At 42.5% G+C, this 9,428-nt stretch overlaps 1 long non-coding RNA gene across 1 annotated transcript; it reads left to right on the top strand.

Moving 5' to 3' along the window:
* The first annotated feature begins 5,208 nt into the window (after positions 1-5,208).
* LOC106147919 lies at positions 5,209-9,155 on the top strand. Its single transcript, XR_001232953.1, has 3 exons — positions 5,209-5,558; positions 5,993-6,230; positions 7,594-9,155. It is a non-coding gene; the product is annotated as an uncharacterized LOC106147919 (long non-coding RNA).
* Positions 9,156-9,428: the final 273 nt, after the last annotated feature.

The following is a 9,428-nucleotide window of genomic DNA, read 5'->3' as shown; positions in this document are numbered from 1 at the left end:
TGTCTTTACCTTGGAGTGTAAGCCTGGCTCCAGTGAACCCATCCCTTACATTTTCTACTGTAAATTTGTACTTTAGCATTATAGTAGCTGGCTGTGCATCCCAGTGCCTTCCCCTAAGCAATCTATGAATTTATCCACTTGGTATGATGAACACCAAGGAGTGTACATGTGTGCAAAAGTGTCAAAATGTGATTTGGACCCATATTTATGTTCTAGATAACTTGTTTTCCATTTGTTTACCCCAGCATCACAGAGGGTCTAATAGACCCACATCATTCCAGAATTTTTTTTTTTAAAAACTTTTCTTCTGATTTTTCTGGTAGAAATAACCCAGTTCAGTACAGTGGCATGTGAAAAACCAAATCTGCAAGTTTTGGAGGAGGTCAAAAGTGAATCATCAGATTACTCATGCATGGTTGATGAAGATGATCCTTTATGGTAAGATACCTGCTTTCAAAACGGAAGAGTGATGTGAGTTTATGATGATGATGACTTTGATGTTGGTCATGTGAGCCGAAGTTCCTGTGACAGTGAAATAGAGCAAGAATTGACATACAGACACAGGGAATGCAGACCTCCTTGACTCAGATGACGAAGAAAACAGCAATATAGATACATATTTGAATAGTCAAAATGTTGCAAAATGGCCATGCAGTAAATGGAACAATCCAGTGTTAGAACTAAGTCCCAAAATGTAGTGAAGTTCTTGGCAGTGATGAAATATATTGGACAGACAAAAAATAAAATAAAATAAAATAAAATAAAATCAACCGGGTGTGGTGGCACATGCCTGTAATCCCAGCACTCGGGATGCTGAGGCAGGAGGATTGTTGTGAGTTCAAGACCAGCCTAGGCTACAAAGTGAGCTCAAGGCCAGCCTGAACTGCATAGCAAGACCCTGTCTCAAAAAGACAAAAAAACAAAAACAAAAAAAAAAAAATATTGAACAGAATGCCAGCACTGCCATTCAATGCTGGAAACTGTAACAAACGAAATGCTACAAGATGCTGTGAAATATGAGAAAGCTGAAATGCAAGCTCTGTAGGCACCAATAGCCATATTCAAAATGTATTTAGTATGACACCTCACTAGCTGAACTGAAAGCATTCATAGGGCTGCTGTACTTAGCACAAACTACTCATGGTGATTTCTCAGGAATGTAGAAGACTTATAGAAAAGTCAAAATATGGCATAAAAATATATGCCCTTGTAGATGAGAAGACTTATTATTCTTTCAGTTTAGACACTTATCCTGAATCTCAGCCATTAGATCCTTATTCATATAGTAATAAACTGAATGGCATAAAGAGTTTGATAATTTACAAAGACAATTACAAGAGGAAAAACTGGAAAGAAAATTACAAAGAAAAACAAGTGCAACATGTCATGGAGATATTTTCTTAGAGGACTGAGACTGCAGCTCATAAGGGATTATTTACAGCAGAGGAAAAACAAAATGTTTCTGCCCAGGGAACTATTCAAAATAATTATGAGCACACTGGTGAGCTGACAGGTGAACAGGCAGGCACAGCATCACAAAGACCTACTATGACAACAGCAAAATAAAATGACGTTAACTGTGGCCTATAAGAAAGTACAGAGAAAAAAAAAAAAAAAGAAAATACAGGGGGAAAAAAGCACAAGAAAACAAAACATACATACTATTAGTGTAAGCAATACTTGTGTATGGAACATGTAGTTGTCATGTGTGAAGACTGCCTTGGGTATGACATTTGAAGCAAAGCTTATTTCTGTAGTAGACTTTTGTCTATGTTTACTCTGTAGTTCACATAGGTTTCTATTTTTGATGTTATCTTTTAGGTTTTGTAAGCAAGTAAACAGCTGATGTGAAAATGTTGATGTCTATCCTAAGCACTCATTACACGTTTGCTATTGTATTTTATTGGCATCTAATTTCCCTACTAAGTGGATGTTATACAATATAGTAGGAAGCTCCTGACAAAACAGGAAAAGAAGCAAGGTGACAAGACTGCCACATAGGAAAGGAAAGCTAAGCACAAGTGCTGTCAGTGTAAGCGAGACATGTGCATGGAACATGCAGTTGTCATGTGTGAAGACTCTTTTGGGTGTGACAGTTCAAGCACAGCTTGTTTTTGTGGTAGCGTTCTACTGGTATTTTCATTGGAATTCATACAGGAATTTATTTCTAATGTTATCTTTTAGGCTTTGTAAGGAACTACACAGCTGATATGAAAATGTTGATGCCCATTCTAAATGCACAATACATATTAAGAATTTAATAATTTATTTTATGGATATTTTATGTTCCTGTTAACTACACACTATATAAGAACCCTCTGAAAAAATAGCAAGAACACTGGGATGTCAAGTATGTCCTACAAAAACGCCAGAAAAGCAAAAGATATGTGCTGTCAGTGTGAGATGTGTGCATGGAATGTGCAGTTGTCTTGTGTGAAGACTGCCTTGGGTGTGACAATTGAACCAAAGTTTATTTTTGTAGTAGAGAGTTCCATTTATGTTTACACTGTAGTTCATATAGAAATTTATTTCTGATATTATCTTTTAGGTTTTGTAAGGAGGTACACAGCTGATGTGAAAATGTTGATGTCTATTCTAAATGCACAGTACATAAGAATTTAATAGTTTATTTTATTGAACCTTTATATTCCTGTTAACTACACACAGTATATATAATAAGAAACTCCTGACAAAACAGCAAGACCACTGAGATGTCAAGTATGGCTTGCAAAAAGGCCAGGAAAGTAAAACACATGTGCGGTCAGTGTAAGTGATGCATGTGTATGGAAAGTCCTGCTGTCATGTGTGCAGACTACCTCAGGTGTGAGAATTGAAGTAAAGATTATTTTTTGTGAAGTGCTATTGATATTTTCATCATAGTTCATATGGGAATTTATTTCTGATGTTCTTTTTTAGACTTTGCACACCAAAAACCAGTCGATGTTGAAAATTTTCATGCTTTTTTTATAAACCTAAATATTATACAAATATTATATGCTTTTTTATAAATATCAGTATTAAAAACTCAATACTTTATTTTTGTGATTTTTTTCCTGTTAAGTATTCATTTTTTAGTATAATAAAACTCATAAAATTAATAATTCATCAATAGAAATATTCTAAAGAATATTTAGAGAGATATTGAGAGACCCACATTTATGTGCCTTGGTGACAAATTAGTCTTATATTCCAAGGGCTACAATAGTGTACTAATCTTGTACCATAAGCCTGATGGTGCAAAAACGTCATTTCTTCCTTCACAAAATATCTGAAGGAAATTTCTTTCTTGGTCTTCATTCCTGTTGGTGATGGAAACACAATTTCAGTCAATCTGGAACTTCCCCACTCTTCCTAGGATTGCAGCTGGCCATTGGCAGGGACTCACAAGGGACTTACCTTGGACCAAGTCCTAGGGTGGGGTGTCGCTAACTTCCCCAGCAGTGTCCACAGCATCAGTCAGGGTTCAATTTGAGAAACTGGAGATACAGAATCTGCAAAATAGCTACAGATACTGACACATAACAGATACAAGTATAGGTACAGATATAGGTGACCTAGCTATAGATGATATAGATACAGGTATGCTCGGCTCTATGTATCAGTGGGTGCCATATCCACAGTCAACCAACTAGAATCTTTCCAGATTACCAACTTCTCTTGCTTTTGGAACCGGGGATCGAACTCGGGACCCTGCTATCACCAGCCAGGTTCTTATACCACTGAGCTATATCCCCGGCCCGTCAACCAACTAGAAATTAAAAATATTTGAAAAGAATTGTGTCTGCCCTGGCCATGTACATTTTTCTTCTCATTCTTGCCTAAATAATATGGTACAACAACTATTTACACAGCATTTACATTATATTGAAGGTATTATAAGTAATCTAAAGATTGTTTAAATTGGGGGTTAGGGATTTAGCTCAGCGGCACAGTGCTTGCCTAGCAAGTGCAAAGTCGTGAGTTTGATTCCCGGTACCGGAAAACAAAACAAAACAAAACAAAAAAATTGCTTAAATTATAAGAATGTGCATGGGTTATATGCCAATGATGTGCCATTTTACATAAGGAACTTGAGTATCCACTGATTGTGATATCTCTGGGGGTCCTGGAACCAAACCCCAAAGACACCACAGGCAGACTTTCTTCTGAGGAGGAGGAGCCTCAGGTCTAAGAGTCACTCAACTGATGGAATGAAACCCACTGAGATTATCCAGGATAATCTTCCTTAGTTAAACTAAACTGATAAAGTAATCACATCCACTAATGCCTTCAAGTACCGTCTGGATTAGTGTTTGAGCAAATGCCTAGAGACCATAGCCCAGCCAAGTCAGCACATAAAAGAGTCATCGGAGCCCTGTCCCTGCTGGCTTTTCTCCCCGACACCCCTCCCGGGGTGACTCAGGCCAGCGGGCCTCCTCATGGCCCTGCACAGTATAGGGGGAGGACTCTGGGCCCACGCCGATGACCTAGATTTGAATCCCACTCTGCCACCACTACCTTTTCGACAACGGACAAGTTACTTAACCTCGCTAGGCCTCCGTTTTGCGACTGAAAGGGAGATAATAACAGTGTCGGCCTCCTGGTTATCGTGAGGATCAAAGAGAGGAGCATGTGGGTATTGCATGGAGCTACAAGCAATGCAAAAAATTGGTGCATATTCTCTCCCATGCCCCTCCTGTTCACTCTGAGAGCCGCCGTGCATGGAGATCGCTGGTCTCGGGTCCCTTAAGCGGGAGAGGGGGTGCTTTACTGAGCTGTGATCTTTGGGGACGCTCGCGGTGGGACTCGCTAGCACAAAAGGATGACGTTTTCTTCTCCCTCTCCCGTCCAAAGATAGCTTTAGGAGCGCTTCCTGCCCGCTGGCTTCCCAATCCGGACCGCGAAGGAGGCCCCGGCCACGTCTCCGCGGCGGGACCCGGAGCCAGGAACCGGCGGGGAAGCGCCTGCAGGGGGCGCAGCCGGGCTTCCTGAGCAGTCCGCGGCCGGGCCCGGCACTCTGGGCGTTCTTGGAAAACCCTAGGAAAACACTGGACTTCCTGCCACGGAATGGGTGGGGACCTCGAGCGGTTGCAATCCGGGCTATTGCAGTGCCTGTGACTCCATTTGCACTGCCCGCCGGGGTGGGGGCGGGGTGTCACGTGACCCTGCCTTGTTTCCAGGCGGGCCTGAGTTCCTTGGAGCCAGGCTCCAATCGCAACCTCCCCCGCAGGGGCCTGCAGAAGAGTCTTTCGATTTGATCTCGTTGCACCTGGGCCCTTTTGCCTGCTGTAGCCGAGGGAGCTTTTCTGAGCCTCTTCAGACCGCTCTGGGATGCCGACTTGCAAAGTGTCCTTAGGACTATGTAGGCCGATGTCAAAGGCTCCTGCTGGTCCATTACCTAGGGACCAGAAACATAAATTATGTCGCCGTAGTTGACAGTGCCCCAGCAGCCTGGAGGGAAGAGAAGGTCCAGATTAAAGGGCTTTAGCCGGCTGTGGTGGTGCACGCCTGTAATCCCAACACTCGGGAGGCTGAGGCAGGAGGATCGTTATGAGCTCGAGGCCACCCTGGGCTACAAGGTGAGCGTGAGGCCAGCTTGAACTGCACAGCGAGACCCTGTCTCAAAAAGACAAAAAAAAAATGGGACTGGGGATTTAGCTCAGCGGCACAGCGCCTGCCTGGCAAGCGTGAGGTCATGAATTTGATTCCCAGTACCAGAAAAAAAAAAAAAAAAAGACTAAAGGGCTTTGCTGGGCGTGGTGGTGCACGCCTGATATCCCAGAACTCAGGAGGCTGAGGCAGGACCATTGCTGCGAATTTGCAGCCAGCCTGAACTGCATAGTGAAGCCCTGTCTCAAAAAGACAAGGAAAAAAAAAAGATTAAAGGGTTTTAATAGGGCCGGAATGTAGCTCAGCGGAACAGCACCTGCCTAGCGAGACGTCATGAGTTCGATTTCCGGTACCAAAAATAAAATAAAATAAAGGCCTTTAGTAAGAGTTATTCCTTTTCTAGGCTCCCAACCAGGTTTTCTGGACTAAGCTGACACCTTCCTAGTACAAGGACAGCACCCAGGAGGACTAGAAACTGCACCCTGTCCCCATCCTGCGTACCTCCCAGTGAGTTCCTCAGGACTTCTCCTACCAGAGGCCCGAAAGCCCTGCCTCCCTAGGAGCAAGCAAGCTGGGGACCCGGAAGGCGGCTGAGCTTCGGGAAGAAGCAGACCTGAGAGCGCTCTTGTTCTTCACCCTGGGTAGGTTCTGCACCCTCCGTGAGCAGTAAGATGGACATCATAACTGCTGTTTCTCAGGAGTGAAGAAGGCTTGTGGGAAATGCCTGGCCCACCACTTGGCATGTTCTAACCAGGCACCAAATATGTTTGATAAATTAATTAGCTAACTAGTCAGTGGTCAATGAATACTATAAATAGGTTGAACCTCAAAGTCAGGGACCTGCAGAACTGGAAGCACTTAGAGATCCTAGCGCAACCTCTCCGTGCTGATATTTACATTCCTCCCAGACCCATACATCACGACTGACGGTTAGGAATGTGGATCATTTGGCCAAACTGCTTGGTTTAAACTCTTGCTCTAATACTAACTAGATGTATGATCCTGAGCAAGTTACTCAGTCTCTCTTTGCCTCAGTTTGCTCATCGGTAAAATGGGGATAATGGTTTCTGCTTTGTAGATTGCTAGAAAGAGTAATAAGAACATGCCTGAGCAAACGCTTGGGGTAGCACTAAGGAAGAGCTTAGTAAGTTAGCTGTTACACCAGGCACCACCAGGGATTGTGTCAGACAGACTGTTTTGCTGAGGAAATAGTGGTTTCCAAACTTTATTCTAAATAAAAACTTATGTAGGTGCCAAATCATTCATTCATGTATTCAATGAATAAATGTTGAGTGTTTACCCTGGGCCAGGTCCCATTCTAGGTGTTGGAGAACAGACAGCCTTTAAGCATCTGTGATTTGTAAGAACTGACATACTGCTGCAGGGAAACAATATGCAACAAGAGATGAGTGAAAAAAAATCACAGTAAGAAGCCAGGTGTGGTGGCACATGCGTGTAATCCCAGCACTCAGGAGGCTGAGGCAGGAGGATCGCCACAAGTTCGAGGCCAGCTTGGGCTGTATAGTGAGTTCAAGGCCAGCCTGCACTAGGCAGTGAGACCCTGTTCAAAAAAACAAAAACAAACAAATAAAAAAAGCAGTAGTAATAAGGGGAAAACATGTAGGTACAGCAAGGGAAATGGTTTGCAGAGAGATGCAATGAGCTCTGTCAAGTAAGGACAAGTTTGAACAAGATTTCCAAGGCCACGTAGCTACCCAGGGGAAAGAGCAATACAGGCAGAGGGCACAGCCAGTGTGATGGCCGGGGTGGGAATATGCTTAGCACAGCCGAGCCTCGACAAAGCCAGTGTGACTGAAGGAGGTGAGCAAGGGAGAGGATGGTAGATGGGCGCACCTGGATGACGTGGAAACATATTAGCGATGGGACTGACAGCATTTGCTACTTGGTTTCATTCCTGCAAGGTCTGGGGCCTACTCCTAAAAATGGAGTTGCTCTTTATTTTTTTTTTTTTTTATTTTTTTGTTTGTTTGTTTTTTCCTCCAGATGGAGAAGAGTATAAAGTACAAGTCTGAGCTGAGAGAATGCAAGGGCCCACTTGGGGAGACACATTCAGCTCATTCCGTTAGACAGGACAGCCAGCGCTACAAGGAATATCAGTGCTGTGAGGAAGCGGCAGGTGGGTGGGTGAGGGAGGGTAGGTTATCAACAAGCCTTGTCGTTTCTGCTTCTGGGGTGTTCCTTGCAAAAATTTTCTCTTTTCCTGTCCCTGTTGCCCCTTCTGTTCTCTTCTCAGCACATCTTACTCCCTGATTGGGTCACTGCAACCTGCTTTTAGAAAGAGCTTTCCAAAACACAATCTCTCCTCTAGTTCAGTTCTGCCCAGCTCTTCTTGGTAGTAATGGCTCTCGAACTGATTTGGTCTCAGATCGTCTTTGCAGTCTTAAAAGTCCTGGAGGACCCCAAAGAGCTCTTCTATATGTTGGTCATATCTATCAAAGGTTACCAGGTTAGAAATGAAAAGTGAGAATATTTAAAAATACTTATTAATCGTAAAATGGAAAGCAGACCCATTACAAGTGGATTTTTTTCCTCTGAAAAATAGCTAAGTTTCCCAAGACTTTTGTGAGCAAAATACTTTGTGAGCAACGTGGTATTGTTCTGCAGTTCTGCAAATCCTCTTATTGTCTGGCTTAAGTAGAACGCAGTTTGATTCTCAGCTCTGCTTCTGTAATCAAGCTGTTGCAATGTATTGTTTGGATTGAAGCGTATGAAGAAAATCAGACCTCATACAAGTATATGCTTGCAAAAAAGGAGGAGTACTTTAACCTCTTTCAGATAATGGTGAATAGTTTCTTTAATGCCACACCAAAACCCAACAAGCAGTAGTTTTTTAAAGATGAGTTGCCATGTGGAACGTGGTTTCAGTATCAATGAACATTTTTACTCTGTTACATTGAAATCCATTTCTTTCACATTTAGAGTGGATATTTCATCCATCCCCTGCATGATTTTGCAACATCCTGTGGAATATGTTGGGTCACCACCTTATGCAGATCCTCCTAACATTGACACATTTCATAGCACTGTTGAGTGTCAAAGAATATCATTAGTGGTATCATTGAATTACCACTGATGACAAACCCTGGTGTAAATTTTCCAACATTTTCATTTTTTCCTCAAAAGCTCAGATCTTTTTCATTGGCAATAAATACTGTCAGTTGTTTTTCAGGAAGTGACAAGCTCACTGCATTTATTTTTTAAGAAAATACCTACCAAATACCCAAAGTGAATAACCATAATTTCCAGGGAGCAGTTATTCCTTCAAGTAAAAGTGGTATTCCATGAACAATGTCTGGTTTCACCTGCAGCTCAAACCACTGCCCAAGTACTTTTCCAAGTGAAAACCAAGGTGCTCTGGTAGGAAACGGCATGGCCTCATGAATCCTCATTTCCTCGTGCAGAATGTTAGAAAGTGTATTCTCAAGGATCAAGGATATTAATTAAAGTAATGACTTTACTATTTCATTGTGTATGTTCTTATCTAAACCCCCCCCCGCTTTGCTTTTGTGTCCTCATTATAAATCTCAATAAAGTAATATGGTGAATGTGGGTTGTGTTTTGTTTTTTTTTCCAGTACCCGGAATCGAACTAATGACCTCGTGCTTGCCAGGCAAGCGCTGTGCTGCTGAGCTAATTTCCCAGCCCCTCAATAAAGTAGTATGTTAGCATTGTTTTTTAAAATGATTTTGACCTCCTGGAGTCCTTAAAAGAGTTTGGAGCCCACATTCTGAGAAATGATGCCCAAACTTCTTGGTGTTCCCAGAGAGCTCTCTCTCTCACTGGTGGTGGTACATACCTGTAATATCAGCGCTCAGGAG

Source organism: Chinchilla lanigera, unplaced genomic scaffold (genome assembly GCF_000276665.1).
Source record: "Chinchilla lanigera isolate Chin_1 unplaced genomic scaffold, ChiLan1.0 scaffold00012, whole genome shotgun sequence".
Lineage (NCBI taxonomy): Eukaryota > Metazoa > Chordata > Mammalia > Rodentia > Chinchillidae > Chinchilla > Chinchilla lanigera.
This window is presented reverse-complemented; position numbering and strand designations above follow the sequence as displayed.